Genomic DNA, 18,817 nt, shown 5'->3' with positions numbered 1-18,817 from the left:
AGGAGGACCCCGCGTTTTCTTCAGAATATTCAACATTTGATTTAACGTGTGCGTTCTTCCTTTTTTTTTTTTTTAAGATTTCAAGCTAAAATTTCCAGTTCATTGCTTCTTTCTCGTCTCCATGCGCGCGCGGATGCGCCCGTCTAACGTCATTTCCTTCTCGGTATAGTTCGAATTACGAATTTTCTACACGAAGCTCGTAGGGTCATGTGGTGCAACGTCACAGAATGAATGTTCAACATCATTTTTTAAGAAGCCAACATACAGTATGAGTAACATGAGATGTAGGAAAAGTCTTACTGTCACTTACTGTTACTAAAAATGTAACACTTATTTGTTAAATGGTGCTGAATTGAGTAGAATTGTACCAACTCTTTTACAAAAGGGGGCTGAATATGTCAGCGTGGTATCAACGGGCTGATGAATGACAAAAAGGGCTGAATTTGGTACAATTGTACCAAGTGTGGCAACACTGATGAGCACGTTCTTGGCAACTAGTTTTATATAACCTTTAAGATATTTTCGAAATAAAATATTTTCTCTTGAAGCCACTCAATAAGAAAGGAAAAATAAACAATTTGGTTGAATTTTGAATCAAAATCTAAAAGCAGAAAAAGTAGTGTGAAGACCAGTGTGAAGTTGACCACCAAATATATCTTCAAACGTATTTTTTTTGTGTGTGTGTGTGTTTTGAAAAGGGGATTTTTATCTTCAAAACAATCAACAACAGATAAGAGTCTCTCTTTCTATTTTTCCAAACAACAACAACAACAAAATTCTCTTCAAAATAACCAATAACAAATAATTAGATTTTGCTTTGATTCGAAATATGACGGTGTTACCAGTGTGAAATTTCATCACCCATTTCTTTTGTAAACACTTTTTATGTTTTTCTAAAACTGTTTTTTCTTCAAAATAATCAACAATCGCACATCAAACAATTGATTTGGGTTTTCAATTGAAATTTGTAAGTATAGGGACCTGGCTAAATTTGGCCCCATCTTAACTTTATTATCTAAATATCTTCTTACTACTTTCGAAACAAGCTATTTTTTCTTCAAATCAATTAATACAAAACAGAAAGCAAATGATTGACTTTATTTTTAAAGCAAAATCTGAAAGTATTGGGGAGGCTAGTGTGAAGTTGCTTCGGAACTTCCTCGATTATTGGTTGAATATCTCATTACTTTTTTCGAAACAAACGATTTTTACTTCAAAACAATCAATAACAAACTCTTGACTTCGTTTTCGAATCAAAATTTGAAAGTAGGAGGGGCCAGTGGGAAGTTGCTCCCCTAACTGTATTTTGTAACCCTTACGATTTTTTTGTTTCTTTGAAACAATTTTTTTTTCTTCAAAACAATCAATATCAAACGAAACACAAATGATTGGCTTCGATTTCGAATCGATATTTGAAAGTACAGGACCACTGTAAAGTTGTCCTTCCCCCTCAACTTTTGTAAATATCTCTTTATTTTTTTTTTCGAAACAAAGGAGTTTTTCTTTAAAACAATCAATAACAAAAGATTTTGGTATCGAATCGAAATTTGAAAGCAAGGGCTAACTTCACTCAGATATAACTACCTAACCGAAATAAAAACATCGAAATTCTTAATGTTCTCTGTTAATTTAATGCTTTTTCATGTTTCTGTTTTGTTTTTAAGCATGATTTAATTTAAGCAATCTTCCCCTATGTGAGCAATGGATAACCCATTTTTATATAAAAATTTCCAGACTCATTCCTAATTATCGTAGAGACATGATTGATACACCGTTTTGTTTGACCGAAACAAAATTTTTTTAACGGTACCACTCGCATGTCTCTAGCATGTACCATAGTGGAAAAAATTTGCGAAAAAAGGAAATCGTTGTCAAAAAAATCCCTTTCCTCCCTATTTTGGGTCCCTCTGGCCGGCCCCTGTGTCTACCCACAGAGCCCCGAAAAATCTCAAACATACTATATACTATGTGTAATAACTGTAGGAAGTTTCAATGTTATATCTGTAAAAATAAGAGAGGAAAAATATTGCCCCAAACTGTTATTTGTTAAATTAACAGAGAACATTAAGAATTTCGATGTTTTTATTTCGGTTAGGTAGTTACATCTACATGAAGTTAGCCCTTGCTTTCAAATTTCGATTCGATACCAAAATCTTTTCTTATTGATTGTTTTAAAGAAAAACTCGTTTGTTTCGAAAAAAAAATAAAGAGATATTTACAAAAGTTGAGGGGGAAGGACAACTTTACACTGGCCCTGTACTTTCAAATATCGATTCAAAATCGAAGCCAATCATTTGTGTTTCGTTTAATATTGTTTGTTTTGAAGAAAAAAAAATGTTTCAAAAAATAAAAAACGTAAGGGTTACAAAATACAGTTGGGGGAGCAATTCACACTAGCCCCTCCTACTTTCAAATTTTGATTCGAAAACGAAGTCAAGAGTTTGTTATTGATTGTTTTGAAGTAAAAATCGTTTGTTTCGAAAAAAAAGTAATGAGATATTTAACCAATAATCGAGGGAGTTCTGAAGCAACTTCACACTGGCCTGCCCAATACTTTCAAATTTTGCTTTAAAAATAAAGCCAATCATTTGCTTTCTGTTTCTTATTAATTGATTTGAAGAAAAAATAGCTTGTTTCGAAAGTAGTAAGAAGATATTTAGAAAATAAAGTTAAGATGGGGCCAAATTTAGCCAGGTCCCTATACTTAAAAATTTCAATTGAAAACCCAAATCAATTGTTTGATGTGCGATTGTTGATTATTTTGAAGAAAAAACAGTTTTAGAAAAACATAAAAAGTGTTTACAAAAGAAATGGGTGATGAAACTTCACACTGGTAACATTGTCATATTTTGAATCAAAGCAAATGGGTGATGAAACTTCACACTGGTAACATTGTCATATTTTGAATCAAAGCAAAATCTAATTATTTGTTATTGGTTATTTTGAAGAGAATTTTGTTGTTGTTGTTGTTTGGAAAAATAGAAAGAGAGACTCTTATCTGTTGTTGATTGTTTTGAAGATAAAAATCCCCTTTTTCAAAACACACACACACACACAAATACGTTTGAAGATATATTTGGTGGTCAACTTCACACTGGTCTTCACACTACTTTTTCTGCTTTTAGATTTTGATTCAAAATTCAACCAAATTGTTTATTTTTCCTTTCTTATTGAGTGGCTTCAAGAGAAAATATTTCATTTCGAAAATATCTTAAAGGTTATATAAAAATAAAAGTTGGGTGGGCCAATTCACACCGATCTTTCATTTTGTTAATTTCAATAAAAACAATAGATAAAATAATTCTTAAATGTTGACGTTGCCAAGAACGTGCTCAGCTCATATTATTGTTTAACTGTTGTCTCCAAAACATTTGTTTCATTGAAGGCACACGACTTTCTTGTCAAAGGCACACGACTTTGTTTTGTTGATGATTATACTCAACCCCCGGAACAAAATTATGCTCAGTAAACCGGAAGTTGTTAACCGGAAGTAGTTAAAATTGGTTTGGATCGATATATGTCTCGTTGCTGATTTTACCCCACCCCCGGAAACTAAATTAGGCTCAGTAAACCGGAAGTTGTTAACCGGAAGTAGTTAAAATTGATCGATCGATTTGTTTTTTCAAGCTGAATAGATTGATATATAGATTGTATATGTTTCGTTTGTATTTATACCCCACCTCCGGAAGCTAAATTATGCTCAGTAAACCGGAATTACTTAAAATTCGTATCGATCGATTTGTTTTGTCAACATGAATTTGATTGATATATATAGTTTGTATATGTTTGGTTGCTGATTATACCACACCCGCGGAAACTAAATTAGGCTGCTCAGTAAACCGGAAGTGTATAACCGGAAGTGGTTAAAATTGGTATCGATCGATTTGTTTTGTTAAGCTGAATCGATTGATAGATTGTATATGTTTCTTTGATGATTATAGTCCATCTCCGGAAAGTAAATTAGGCCCAGTAAACCTATAATGGTTAACCGGTAGTAGTTAAAATTGGTAGAGATCGATTTGTGTTGTCAAGCTGAATTGATTGATAAATAGATTGTGTATGTTTCTTGGATGATTATACTCCACCTCCGTAAAGTAAATTAGGCTTAGTAAACCTGAAACAGTTAACCGGAAGTTGTTAAAGTTGGTATCGATCGATTTGTTTTGTCAAGCTGAATCAATTGATATATAGTTTGTATATGTTTGGTTCATCATTATATCTCACCCCGGAAACTAAACTAGGCTCAATAAACCGGAAGTGGTTAACCGGAAGTAGTTAAAGTTGGTATCGATCGCTTTGTTTTGTCAAGCTGAATCGATTGATAAATAGATTGTATATGTTTCGTTGCTGATTATACTCAACCCCTCGAAATTAAATTAGACTCAGTAAACGAGAAGTGGTTAACCGGAAGTACTTAAAATTGGTATCGATCGATTAGCTTTATCAAGCTGAATCGATTGTCATGTAGATTGTATATGTTTTGTTGCTGATTATATCCCACCCTCGGAAACTAAATAAGGCTCTGTAAACCAGGAATTGTTAACCGGAAGTAGTTAAAATTGGAATCGATCGATTTGTTTCGTCAAGCTGAATCGACTGATGTATAGAATGTATATGTTATGTTGGTGATTATATCCCACCCCAGGAAAATACATTAGGTTCACAGTCAGTAAACCGGAAGCGGTTTACCGGAAATACTTAACACTGGTATCGATCGATTTGTTTTGTCAAGCTGAAATGATTGTTATATAGTTTGTATATGTTTTGTTGCTGTTTATACTCCACCCATGGAATCTAAGTTAGGCTCATCAACAGGAGTGTATAACCGGAAGTAGTTAAAATTGGTATCGATCGATTTGGTTTGTCAAGCTTAATCGATTGATATATAGATTGCTATTGTTTCGTTGCTGATTATACCCCACTCCCGGAAACTAAACTAGGCTCAGTAAACCGGAAGTGGTTAACGGAAGTAGTTAAAATTGGTATCGATCGATCTCTTTCGTCAAGCTGAATCGACTGATGTATAGAATGTATATATTATGTTGGTGATTATATCCCACCCCAGGAAAATACATTAGGTTCACAGTCAGTAAACCGGAAGTGGTTTACCGGAAATACTTAACACTGGTATCGATCGATTTGTTTTGTCAAGCTGAAATGATTGTTATATAGTTTGTATATGTTTGGTTGCTGATTATACTCCACCCCCGGAATCTAAGTTAGACTTAATCAACGGGAAGTGGTTAACTGGAAGTAGTTAAAATTGGTATCGATCGATTTGTTTTATCAAGCTAAATCGACTGATATATAGATTGTATATGTTTCGTTGCTGTTTATACCCCACCCTCGAAAACTAAATTAGTCTCAGTAAACCGGAAGTGGTTAGCCGGAACTAGCTAAATTGGAATCGATCGATTTGCGTTGTCAAGCTGAATAGATTGATATATACATTGTAATACATATACAATATGTTTCGTTGCTGATTATACCCCACCCCCAGAAACAAAATTATGGTCAGTAAGCCCGAAGTGGGTAACCTGAAGTAGTGAAAATTTGTATCGATCGATATGTGTTGTCAAACTGAATCGATTGATATATATATTGTATATGTTTCGTTGCTGATTATACCCCACCCCGGGAAACTAAATTATTTCCAAAGTGTAAGTTATGGTATAAACTTTAACTGAATACTATTTTTAAAGTATAAAGATTTTTCTGCGTTTAGAAATTTGAAGTACTCGGTGCTAATATAGCAATATATTGGATATTGGTAAGAAGCAACGACGCGTTGCTTATCACAACAAAACCGTTATGATTATGATTATTTTGATTTTTTGTAGAAGCAGATCGGAGTCGTGAATGTTTTCACGGCTGTGCATTTGCTTCAATATGAAAAAGCGATGGAAAATTTATGTCATAGATGTTTTTGATGTGCTTAAGGATTGTAATATGGATTTCTTGCTGTTTTATGTTTTATCTAAATTCGCTTGAAGGATGCTTAATAAGGCTTGCTATTGATAAGTTACTTATACTTGGCTTACGTTTGAGATGATTTGACTTGCGTTTTACTTTTGAAGACATTCTTGCCGCCAGCCTCGTCCTGATGTAACTACCTGGCTTGTCACAAGCTTGCAGCAAGCAAATTGGCTTGCATAGTATAGCTTGCGTCAAGCCAATTGAACTGCAACGGCAAGTTTGCCGCAACCTTGTAACAAGTTTAAATTGCTGCGTGGGAAATATTTTAACATAATACACCAATACAACAGAAAAGGCAAAATTCGCACATTTCTCTCCGGAGGCGCACACTCGAGATGGTATGTTAAGCCCGCTAGTCTCTGGATACTGTACATGCTGTGGCTTCCTTCCTACTGTACGTTTGTTCCTTCTGCAATCTTGTTGTTGTTGTACATTTGTTCGTTTCATTATACGGACTCCGTAATTTCTCAGCTTTAAAGCTTTATATCTCCCTTATTTGGGAACACTGACAGCCTATCTTTTGTTTGTTTTCTTTCACATTTTATGCCAATTGTTTTAATGCCATAAAATGGTATACATTCTATTAGAAAAGCTATAAGTTTTTGTTGGGATGGCAACACTGCTTGTGTGATAGTATTGTCGTGTTCTTGAACACATATCTCCCTCCCGTAGATATCAGGTTATTTGCATACATTTTTCATTTTCTGCCTTGGGATATAACAGCACAGACTCACCGGGTCACTGCTTGGTATATGTATTACACGTAGCGGATAATAAGGTATTTCTGCACGAGTGACTATCACCATGATGATAAGCGATTCATAATTAATCAGGGTAAACATTTTCATAAATATCTAGCTTCATAGTATAACGACTCACCAAGGGTAGTCGTCAACCTGGTTCGATCGTTGATATATAAATCTCGAGTGGTAGCAATTGTTTGCATGCAAAAATATCTTTAATAATTATATATACTATTATTCTCACCTTTTCTATCAGAATTATAAAGTTGATGAACGGTATCAAATGGTTTATTAGTTGATACACTTTTACGTATTTTCATTCAAACTGTCATGCACACAGACATGATGATTAGGTATCCATAAACAATTACATAGCAACTAATTACATAACACTCTCAATATCTCTTACAGATGTTAAAAACATTCTTCTTTTGTTAATATTAAATTAACATTCTATTAAGTATAGTGCACATGTATGAGCACTTTCTGCCCAAGGTACAGGTAATTAATAATCTAACCAAAGTATTTCGTTATATAAAATGTCGCCCGACAATTGGACTGAATATAAAAGTCATAAGCAAGCTTGGCTTTTATCTTCAAGAACCACTGGTCCGTTTACAATAATGGTCTTACATTACATCTGTTTATCACATTTTGATCGCCCCTCGTATGTATCTTCATTACATATCATAGATATAGATACATTTATAACAAATCTTTCACTTCATTAATACTTATCTTTTATTACATTAATTATATTTATTTCATTATCATTCATTACATTATTATTATATTTTATTATTAAAACGTCGTCGCCTATTTATTTAATACTTGAAGGGTGCGAAGTCAAAATCGTAAGAAGCAATTACAGTTAAAACATGAGTTACCATTATCCAGGGCGCATTATATAATAATTATATTAGGTGATATTTTAAAATAAACATTGGATCAATAAGGCACCAAAAATATAGAAGAATCTCATTCGAGACAGTCGTCGGATAAATAGCTTAATAGAATGAACCTTATTCTTAACATAATCTTTGACAACAAATTCTCAACACAGATCCATATAATATAAATAACCTTTGCTTTTAATCAATCACAAATCGAATTATAATTCTTCACATTAACAAGAAAAAAATAAAAATCATTTGAAAATTAATTTTCCAGTCTATCTAAAACTATATTTAAGCACTTCAAGTATTCATAAGAGTCGTTTTCATTATCAACATTAACTCATAAAATTGAAAATAAAAGTTCACAAGAATCTATAACTGATATGGGTTTAACCTAATTTCATTAACGGTAATCAGCTTACATTCGTACTTGCATATGATTCTAATAAAGTACATTGTACTGCACAATCATGATTAGGTTCCACAATATGTTGTACATGTATTTCATCGTGATTCTGATTGTGATACGAAGTGCCATCTCTTGACCTCCAATTACGTCTATCCATGTAGCTTGTTGTATTCCTGTAATTTAGCCTTATATTTCGATTGTTTTTATGTCTACTTCTGTTGGGTGATCTGACATCAGGATTACCACGATTAATTAGGTTAGGCTGATTCCCTACATAACTTTGCCTATTTCGCTCGTTTTGATTGCTAGAATTTACTCGGCTTAGGTTGTGTTCCGTATCGTTCACACTTCTGATATTTAGATTCCGAACAGGTACAAAATGATCTGAATTATTCTTATTTTTACTCCCTCCTACTTGTTGATTCAAAGCATGGTATTGGGTTTCATAGCATTGGACAAGCATTAATAAATGGTTGAAACTCATACACTGTGTAGAAAACAAGATCTGTTGTAACTTAAATGGGAGCAAATTTCGAATCGATGCTATTATTCTAGATTCCGATTGTAATGGATTAACGACTTTTAATTCGTTGTATGTATTTACGACAAACTCAACAACAGATTTGTGCAAACGAGGATTGAAATGTTGATTTCTAATGGTGGCATCTCGATTTGCAAGCAAAAAGTCATTTTCATAATTCGCAATTAGCGCTGCTTTGAATTCCTCATAAGTATTGATGTGATCACGTACGGCTTTAAACCATAAAGAACATGGTGGGAGTAATACATGAGGGATTAATTTCATATATTGTGATCTATCTATACACATTATATTGCATTCGTCCTGAAATTTTTCCAGGAAAGAAGTAGCGTTCTCATTACATTTACCACTGAATTTACTCATAGCCCGTATTTCACTCATCTTAACACTTAACTTTACCTTTCTTTTATCATTCCATGTACTTATTGGGTGACAATTCCTATCCATGACGTGATGTGTCGTTGCACCATCCCTTTTCCGCCCATCTGTACTCTTCGGATGAATTTCTTCCAACATAATATCCTCATCAGACACAGGTGAAGGCGAAGTCATCTCTGGTGAGTGGGGAAACTCCAAGCGATCACTACCCATATTATTGTGGTATGTGTTGTCCTTAACCTGTAGCGTTCTAATTTCTTCCTGTAGAGTAGCTATCAATTGCGTATTTGCACGTATGTTGTTAGAATTATTGATGACCTGAATCTTTTGCTGTTGAACAGAAGATTCTATTACTTCTAAATCCTTTTTTACACAACTGATTTCTTGGATTTGGTGGTTGTGCTTATCCTGACAATCCTCGGATATTCTTTTTAATTTTTCCTCGAACTGCGAGGTGATGTCATTCATCGCCTGGACAATTGACTGTTTCGTTTCATCTGACTTCTGTTCTATCTTCTGTTCTATCGTCTGCTTTAACTCCTCGTATTGCTTGTTAGATTCTTCGGACTTCTGTTCTATCTTCTGTTCTATCGTCTGCTTCAATTCGACCAAATTTTGTTTCATGGCTTCAAAATCGTCCTTTCGACATTGTTCTTGCCGCTGTAAGGTTAGCAAGATTCGTTCTTCGAATGTCATTCCTGGTGCTACACTATGTTCACCGTTATCACCATCATTGGATTCATTTTCTATTGCCTCACCGTTCATTTTTCTTATAATTATTTTACCACTTCTCAGTCTTGTGAAATTTGTATTCATTAACTTTATTACAAAAGTAAATTCACCCTTACTTTGCTTCGGGATATGAATTTACAGCAATTCCCGGGTGAGGTAAACCAAAATTTTTATAACGACTCACCAAGGGTAATCGTCAACCTGGTTCGATCGTTGATATATGAATCTCGAGTGGTAGCAATTGTTTGCATGTAAAAATATCTTTAATAATTATATATACTATTATTCTCACCTTTTCTATCAGTATTATAAAGTTGATGAACGGTATCAAATGGTTTATTATTATTATTATTATTATTTTTTTTAACGGTATCAAATGGTTTATTAGTTGATACACTTTTACGTATTTTCATTCAAACTGTCATGCACACAGACATGATGATTAGGTATCCATAAACAATTACATAGCAACTAATTACATAACACTCTCAATATCTCTTACAGATCTTAAAAACATTCTTCTTTTGTTAATATTAAATTAACATTCTATTAAGTATAGTGCACATGTATGAGCACTTTCTGCCCAAGGTACAGGTAATTAATAATCTATCCAAAGTATTTCGTTATAATAGTTCGCATACGTCCCTTGTAAGTAGATTTGATTTCCCCCTGGATGCAGTTAAAATCAGTAAAAAAGTAAAGAGAATAGATGGTGTATTTAATATGTTCCACGATAACTTTAATAAATATTTTTCTTTCTTTTATGAAATATAGTATATATGTGTCTGAGGCTTTCCAGCCATCCCCAACGCTTCAGTATAGAATCAGTCGAGTATGATGGAATGCATTTAACTCCCTCCATGTAATTTAGAAAATATGACTAGAAAGCTTTCGTAAAAGTGATTAGATGTTGATAGAATATGAAGTATATGTTCTATAAGCCTTTCCCACAGTTCCATTGTTTGGGACTGAAATGAGTCAATAACGAGAGAATTAATTACCCCTCTCTGATGTGATAACTCTTTCGTGAAAACGTCTTTAAACAAATCCCATTTTTGTGAAACATAGTGAAATTGGTCAAAGATAAGGCGATGAAAAACAAACCTTCCGTCGCTTCTACAATGCACAACACCATTAGTTAAAGCTGAAACTAGCGTAGTGAACTTTTGCAATTCGACTCAACTGAAATTTGTGTGTATGTGCGGCCGTAGGCTTGTTTACTCCCCTACCGTTCGTGAGAAAATAGAATTTTAAAGTGGAGGAGCAAAAACAACATGGTTTTAGCCTCCCATCCAATGGTACAAAGGAACGGATGGTGGTATTCGCTTCTACTTCATTTGCTCCCATTTGCTCCGAAGTTTCTCAATTCGCTCCCCTGCTGTTCCCATGAAAATGGAACATTAAACTGGTGGTTCAGGAAAACGTAGTCCCAGCACCTCGAATTGAAAATAATTTCAAAGAGGAACGGATGGCGACATTCATTTGTACTTGGTTTGCTTCGCGGTAGCTACGTTTACTCTCTTACTATTCCCGAGGAAATGGAACTTTAAAGTGGAGACTAGAACAAAATTGTCTCAGCATCCCACTCAAATAATCATAATGTCATAGGGGAGAGGATGGTGGCATTATTTTGTACTTCGTTAACTTTGATTTGCTTCGCAATTACCTGGGTTGATCTCCATTAATATTTTGTTTTTAGTAGTTTGGGTGTTGTGATCGTTGATGGCAATGATTGTCATGATATATGAAAATATATTAATGACATACATATAGAGAAGGTAGGAATTTTGTTTAATACTCATTAGAACCAGTGACTTAGTTTTAGTATAAAGGATATTTTTATAGTTATTGTTGCAGCGGATAATGTTAACGAATTTTGTTGCACGTTGTCACACTTGCAAGAGGTTTCTGAAAATTATGTACTTTACCTTTTTAGCCAGCCAACCAAGGTTCGGAAATACAATAAAAAAATGAACGGATGGCATTTGTGTGTTAGGAGAAGGTATCCACCGTAGGGTTATGGTACATTGATCCCTGTAACACGCCTTGCCGGATGTCAGGCTGAATTTTTGGGGGAAAGTGCCTAAAATGGATTAAACAAAATGGCGGACTCAAAATTCTTATTCTATACAAGAACTTCAATTTTTTGCGGTGGATTTCCAATATTTTGACACCAAACTTAGGGTTTCCGGATGCGAGCTATTCGCTCATATCACCTGCTCTACTCTGAAGATTTTCATAATGGCGGAAAACAAGATGGTGGACACGAAATTTGCATATATGTAAAAACTATTCTTTCCTTTTAATGATTTTTTAATATTGTCATATGAAATGTCGACTTCTTTAGGAAAGAAACTTGTTTCTATAAACTATTTAACTCTGAATATCTTCAAAATGGCGCAAAACAAGATGGTTGAATCGTAGTTCGTATGCGTAGAGCGCCATCTTCCGTTTTTATAGACTGACGTGTTTTCAAAACTACTGATTTTCTAGATTGTACATTTCTCTTAATTTTTATTTTGTCGTAAGATTCTAAAGAATTGAAATAGGAGGAGGCATCCACGTAGAGCTATGGTGCATAGGTTCCTGTGACATGTCTTTCAGGATTCAAGGCTGAATTTTTTTTTTGGAGGGAACGAACACAAAATGGCAGAAAAAACATTCCTAACCTTCAGGGAAACGCCCTCTTTAGCTGTGTATTTTTCAATATTTTGGAGTCAAAACTCAAGTTGAAATAATACATGTACAGGTATGTCATTAATATTTCATATCCCATGACAATCGCTGCCATCAACGGCCATAACACACAAACTAAAAATGAAATGAAAAGGTTTACGTCCCACAGTTATGCCGGTTAGGCTAAAGGAGATGGTGATGATGAGTAATGAATGAAATGGTGGAATGAAGGAAGTGGAAGGAAACGGGAGAACCTCGAGGAAAACCACATACACGGTGGTTGTCCACCACAAAGTTCACTTGGCGGGGGCTGGGATCGAACTCGGGACCCCAAGCACCAGAGTTGAACGCTCTACCACTGAATTACCGCGGCCGCCTACAAAAACAAACATAAGACCAATAGTTGCCAAGTGCTTTGCATATAGAGTAGTAACATAAAATTGCATTTTCTTGGGAACATTAAAGGAACACACAAACAACTTCGGAGCAAATCAGAGGATACGCAGCAAAAACAAACACCAGCTTCCATTACTTCTGATCTACATGTAGTGAGATACGGGGAGGGCTCAGAATATCTTATTCTAGAAGAAATTTAAAATTGCATTTTTTGGAGAACTATAAGGCAGAAAAAAGAGGAAATGTACTCTAAATCGAAGCGAAGGCAGTGCAAAGAAACGCCACTTTCTATTATCATCTGCGATTAATTTTAGTAACGAGGGGCTTGGGTCAATGTTGTTCCACCTCCCACTTTGAAAGAGCATTTTACAGGGAACAGTAGGGAAGAAAGTGAAACAATTCCAGAGCAATTCGGGGCAAATCATGCAAACAATTATTTCTTACTACAATTTTTAGGAGCTTGAGGACTGGGATCACATTAACAGACCAACCGCTTCAAAATTCCTCTTTCTTAACAACAATCGGAGTAGACGAGTACTCGGAGCAAATATGAGCAAACGAGATATAGCGAACATCCACTCCCCTCTGCGATCATATTAGTTGGGAGGGTGGCTGAGATCACGTGTTTAAGTTCTGTTTACTCGAGAACGCTAGGAGAGCAACCCAGGTAACTGAGAACCAAATTGAGGTTAACGAAGTACAAAATAATGCCACCATCCGCTCCCCTATGACATTATGATTATTTGAGTGGGATGCTGAGAAAATTTTGGGAATAGAATAGAAATTTATTCCACTTAATTCACATTTATCTCTCAATTTGGCTGAGAAAACAAATGACAAAATTCAAAGGGCGTTACTACATCAAGTGAACTGGAAATAATTGGGACATCATGTTATCACAAATTGTGTTTGGGTTAAATAATTTGAAGAACCAAACAACCAACTATTCAAGTTTCTTTCTCCTCCATGGTTTTGAACCAAAGATTGTTTTTGATCTTCAATTTAATACTCCAATTCAAGAGGAAAAAATGTTGAACGGATGGAAACGATACGACTCTCGAGAGATGATGCCTCTCAGAATATGTATAAAAGTTATCTAAAGCAATTGGAGAAATACGAAGACTTTCATGCCCAAACACAGTATCACCCTGGGCAATAAGTGCTCATTCAAAACGTGACAAGACATAAAGGAATACCAGCCGTACTTGATTTCCGTTATGGCAAGCAAGTTGTGATATTATCACGTTTGCCCAGCTCGAACAAATATCTTGTTTCTTTTAAAAATGCAAAAGGAGATGATGTCCAAGACGAGATAGAAATACGTCAATTAAAGCCGCTGCAATCTTCGACAGCAAATGAAAATGCGAACGAAGGACAAGGAGAGACAAGCGTAATCCGTGGAAATATGCAACCAGTAAAAAACAGCATTTTTGGCAAGAAGAAGTTTATATCTAAATTATCAAAATAACTTAAATATCATGATTAGTGAATTTCGTGAAAAAATAAATTAGAATATTTTTCGTCCCCTTTTACTTTCTGTAAATACGGTTTAAGTTAGGTTATATGTTGGTGTGGCATACTTGTACTAAATAGTATTCAGTGTGGGTGAGCGAGTATAAGGCGCTCTCTTAAAACTCAACCAAACCTTAAGCTAAAAGCTGATAAATCGAGCTGCAGAAATGTAGTTCAAACTTTCATTTTTCGAACATTGAATACGATTTAGCCTCTTGTAACATTGTGTTGCCTCTTTTATCTATCTTTGGGGTAGAATAGGACGTTATTCGAATCGGAATTCCCCTCCCATTCCCCACTTCCAGAATAAGCATTTTCTTTGGAGATATTAGCTGAAACTTATATATATATATATATATATATATATATATATATATATATATATATATATATATATATATATATATATATATATATATATATATATATTACATTTTAGATTAATTAATGTTATATTTTCTGTATTAGTAAAGTACACAACCTATTATCTCATTTTCTTCTTTTTATTTCAGGCAACATGAACGAAATCATTAGGAAATTAATCATAGCCTCAATTATTATTTTCGCTGGTGTCGATACATACGCAAGTGTGCATGATCTAATTGAACATTCTCAGTTAACATTACAGAAGTTCGGCTTTGCTATTCATAAAATTGGACTTTTGCTTCAACATAATGATCAAATGTTCATCCCTTTAAGGATACATTTTGACTTGAAATTTGAAACAATAGAATTAACCATTGTTCTAATTCACATTTATTTGCGAAATCTTGGATTCAAGATGACACGACATTTTATGACCAAATGGCGAATCTTATTCCATGTCATTTCATGTTTTTGGAACAAACCAATACGTTAGTATGAGAGTCTAAGCAGAAACGTTCTTTATTCTCCTAGCTTTATCTGGACTTTTAAGTCTTGGCTTCTCATCATATAATTATTACGAAACACAAAAGTTAAAGCACGTAGTTAGCAATCTCATAAATCACGATCAAATTCTCGCTACTGAAACTTCAAAATTGAAGGCAGAGTTTAAAAATCAAATGTCTATACAACATGACACTGTTTTGGCTCTTCATGAATTAAAGGACATGTTCGAATAATATTGTAATTATCTGTCGTCTGATGCTTGGTTATTAGCTAAACAAGCTTACGAAGCTTCAAAAGATGAAACCTTATGTACTTTTAGAGATGTGCTATCAAATAAATTAACTTTTCGAATTCTAAATTCTATTCATGCTAAAGAGCTTATTGCTAACCATTCTTTACTCAAGTATATAGTGTTTCAAAAAGACTTAGGTTTATTTTATGATATTACAAAAACGCTTCTTTTAGAGTATAATGCCAACATTCATACGCTATCTGTTTTTTAGACATTCCATTAATTCTCCCACAAAACATAAATCCTCTATACCAAATAAACAATTTGGGATATTTATCACAAAATAGTATTGTTTCCTTCAAGCTTCCAGAACACGTATACTTATACCAAGACTCTCTTCAATTAATAGAAAAAGATCAGTGCCATTGGATTTCTTTCATGTTTCTGTGCTACACTAATCAAATGTCAATCTTACTAAAGCGAAATGTTTATCAAGTTTATTGTTTCATAACTCTACAGAGTCTTGTGAAATGCAAACTAAAGAAACAAATGCTAAGTTTATTTTCAAACATACTTCTTTGGGAATAATTCTCTCCACGTGTGTAAATGGTCACCTAATTAAAAGGATACACGGAAAACCAATCTATAGCAGTGTCAACATCAATCATGAAGATGTTTCATTTTTCGTGTACGAAGATTTTGAGTCCATAACAATAGCCAATCAAATTCTTGACTCACGACGCACTTTAAATTTAACTCACAAATTCCTAATGCCTAACATTACTTATCCTCCATTTCCTACTCATATGGATACTTTTTGGAATAAGTTGAAAACTTAAGCACAGCAAATAGAAAATACAATTGCAAATGCCTACACTCCATCTTTACAAATTTCTAATGACCCAATGTCATTGCTATTAATAATATCTATTACAAGTGCTGTACTGTCTCGTCTCATTATCATATTTTTATCTATAAAGTTATTTAAAATTAATATGGAGTTATTGAATATAAATATGAAATTACATTCGCGTAATGAAGAAAGTTTAAAAGATTTTAAGCACGTGCAAAAAATAATGTATGAAATGTATGTTTATACGAAAAATATTATTGTAACATGATGATATAAACCTAGGTTATTTTACTGAAGTAATCAAATGATAGTCATAACATGATTTGCAAAGCAAATCCAAGGACAGACTATTGTTTTCTTTGAAAGGAAAATTCCAGTTTTGAAAATCAATTCTTGCAAAGCAGACGAAGACATCAAACTGGACCAAAAAAGTACACAAAAGGTATTTGCAAAGCGAATTTTTGGAAATGTGTATGCGCATATGAAACAAATATATGTTCTGTCTTATGTGATTATAAATCTATTTATTAAACTCCCATATTAAAATTACATAGTATTTTCTTCTATTTGTTCTTTCTAGGCAAGTAATCAACATGAACTTCGCAATGTTCTGTATAATTATATTGACTGTCATTTCTATCTTAATTTCCTTATATTAGCCATTTTTATTTATTTTCAATGCAGAAAATCTTCAGAAAATGTAATTCACCCCATCTTTACCTCAACTAGACCCTGTATATGAGAATATCTACTATGAAAATGAACAAAATCAAAACATACCTAATTTTTCTTCAGATAATATTTCTCTGCACATTCATGGTTTAAATTATATAGTTACTTATTCCAACTATACTTCAAATATTTCTCCTTAAGTCGAATTTCTGTCGTGTCAATCAAACCAGCAAACATGTATTCTAAATACCCCAAGAGTTTTGTAATAACAAATCACCAGCTATCGTCTCCAAAGAATATATTCAAGATGGCTATGTCGACTATACCTATATGCTAATAAATAATCATCTCTAGAATCAAGACGATATTAACGACTTAATTCCATCAACATGCTTTCCATGGACATTTAAATTTCGCCAAGTGCCAACGGAAGAGGACACACCTAGATTCCTGTCATATCAACTGGAAATACGATTAACCAGAAAATACTCGTCTGGGACCTCTCGCCTCTAGTGTAAATTTTCCCCCAAGTTTGCATGTGAAAGTGAACAGTGGTAAATGATTATTTGTGAAACAATATCGTATTATTAGTGAAAATATTATATATAATTATGTTAATATTGTGGTGTTTTGGTGCATATTTAATTTTTTTTAGTGAAAAAAGGTGAAAGTGAATCCACAAGTAGTTATGGTTTTGGATATAATTATGATTATCTTCATGTTAGTTATATATATTTACAATTTTTCAGTGTAGTGCAGTTGTGAATGTTAGTGCAAACTCACATAATACGAAATCAGTGTTTTAAAAAAGGAGCGAATTTTTTAATTTGAATGACGATATAAGACGTACTTACCAATATATCAGCGTATATATCTTGAAACACACATAATTCACTCCGTCACAAAACACAAACAATCTAAAATTTATCTATATTTCTGTTTTGTTGTGTGGAGATTTTCTTTACCTGTGACACTACAAGGACGTAAGCATATTCTTGTGACCGTAATTCATTTTTTATTTTTTTATGATTATCTTGGACTAAGCAGTGTTTTATCACTCATTCATTTCAGCTTGCTACAAACTGATTTTATATTAACGAAATTTTTTATACATATATTCAATTTATTTTATGGTTTGATTTCTTATATTTACATCGAAATGCCGAATAACCAAGCGGGGAGGAATGTAATATGACTGAAGCGAATTGGTAAAGGGCAAATAATATTTTATTAAGTTTGATATTAATATTTTGTAAATTTTCATATTTTAAATAGAAATAAAAACTCAATTCGCAATCTGGTGATGTTAGGCCGTTCACATTTTTAGAGCAATTAAGGAAGTCTCGCAACAACTCAAAACTATGTCTAGATAAAACTTTCTTTTTAATAGGAAATGTAACTTGTGTTATGCAGCAATGTGTCAAGTCAATAACAAACACTTCCTACTTCGAGTCATGAGGAAATTCTTGAAAATGTAATTGTAAGCGGAAGAAAGACGCTACCAAAAACTAGGAAGAAAAGGTAGGTGGACAAAAAGAGTAGTGAACTCGAGAGAGTTTTGGAGTGGCCATCACAGAAGAAGGTTCGACCTTTTAAATATTCATCGATCAAAATCTTGGTGAGTTATAAATCGATAACACACTTCCATTATTCGACTTCATTACCAATTTCATTCACATCAAAATCTAGCTTCTAATTTAATATGACAGTTATTGATTTTGTCATAAGACCACAGCACTACTTTTGGGTAATTATCTGATCTGATATCTCTAGTTTTATTTATGCAATCAAAACTATCCAACTTAACAACTTCACCGCTCTACCTAGAATTAAATGGTTAAGTTTCGTTATGAGAATGCACCCTAAATTGCCCCCATGCTAACATGGTTATTATTACATGAGCTATGTGTGAATATAAATTGTGTATGTCG

At 33.7% G+C, this 18,817-nt stretch overlaps 1 protein-coding gene and 1 long non-coding RNA gene across 2 annotated transcripts in view; one reads left to right on the top strand and one right to left on the bottom strand.

Moving 5' to 3' along the window:
* LOC145666783 (uncharacterized) overlaps positions 1-14,856 on the top strand; it is a 121,129-nt gene extending 106,273 nt beyond the window's left edge. The window contains exon 3 of the long non-coding RNA XR_014127816.1: positions 14,772-14,856. This is a non-coding gene — a long non-coding RNA (uncharacterized LOC145666783). The remainder of the gene's footprint in view (positions 1-14,771) is intronic.
* Positions 1-18,817, bottom strand: part of LOC145666781 (deoxycytidylate deaminase-like) — a 149,853-nt gene that overhangs the window by 13,033 nt on the left and 118,003 nt on the right. The gene's annotated exons all lie outside the window — the stretch shown is intronic.

Source organism: Thermobia domestica, chromosome 12, assembly GCF_964235325.1.
Source record: "Thermobia domestica chromosome 12, izTheDome1.hap1.1, whole genome shotgun sequence".
NCBI classification, from domain to species: Eukaryota; Metazoa; Arthropoda; class Insecta; order Zygentoma; family Lepismatidae; genus Thermobia; species Thermobia domestica.
This window is presented reverse-complemented; position numbering and strand designations above follow the sequence as displayed.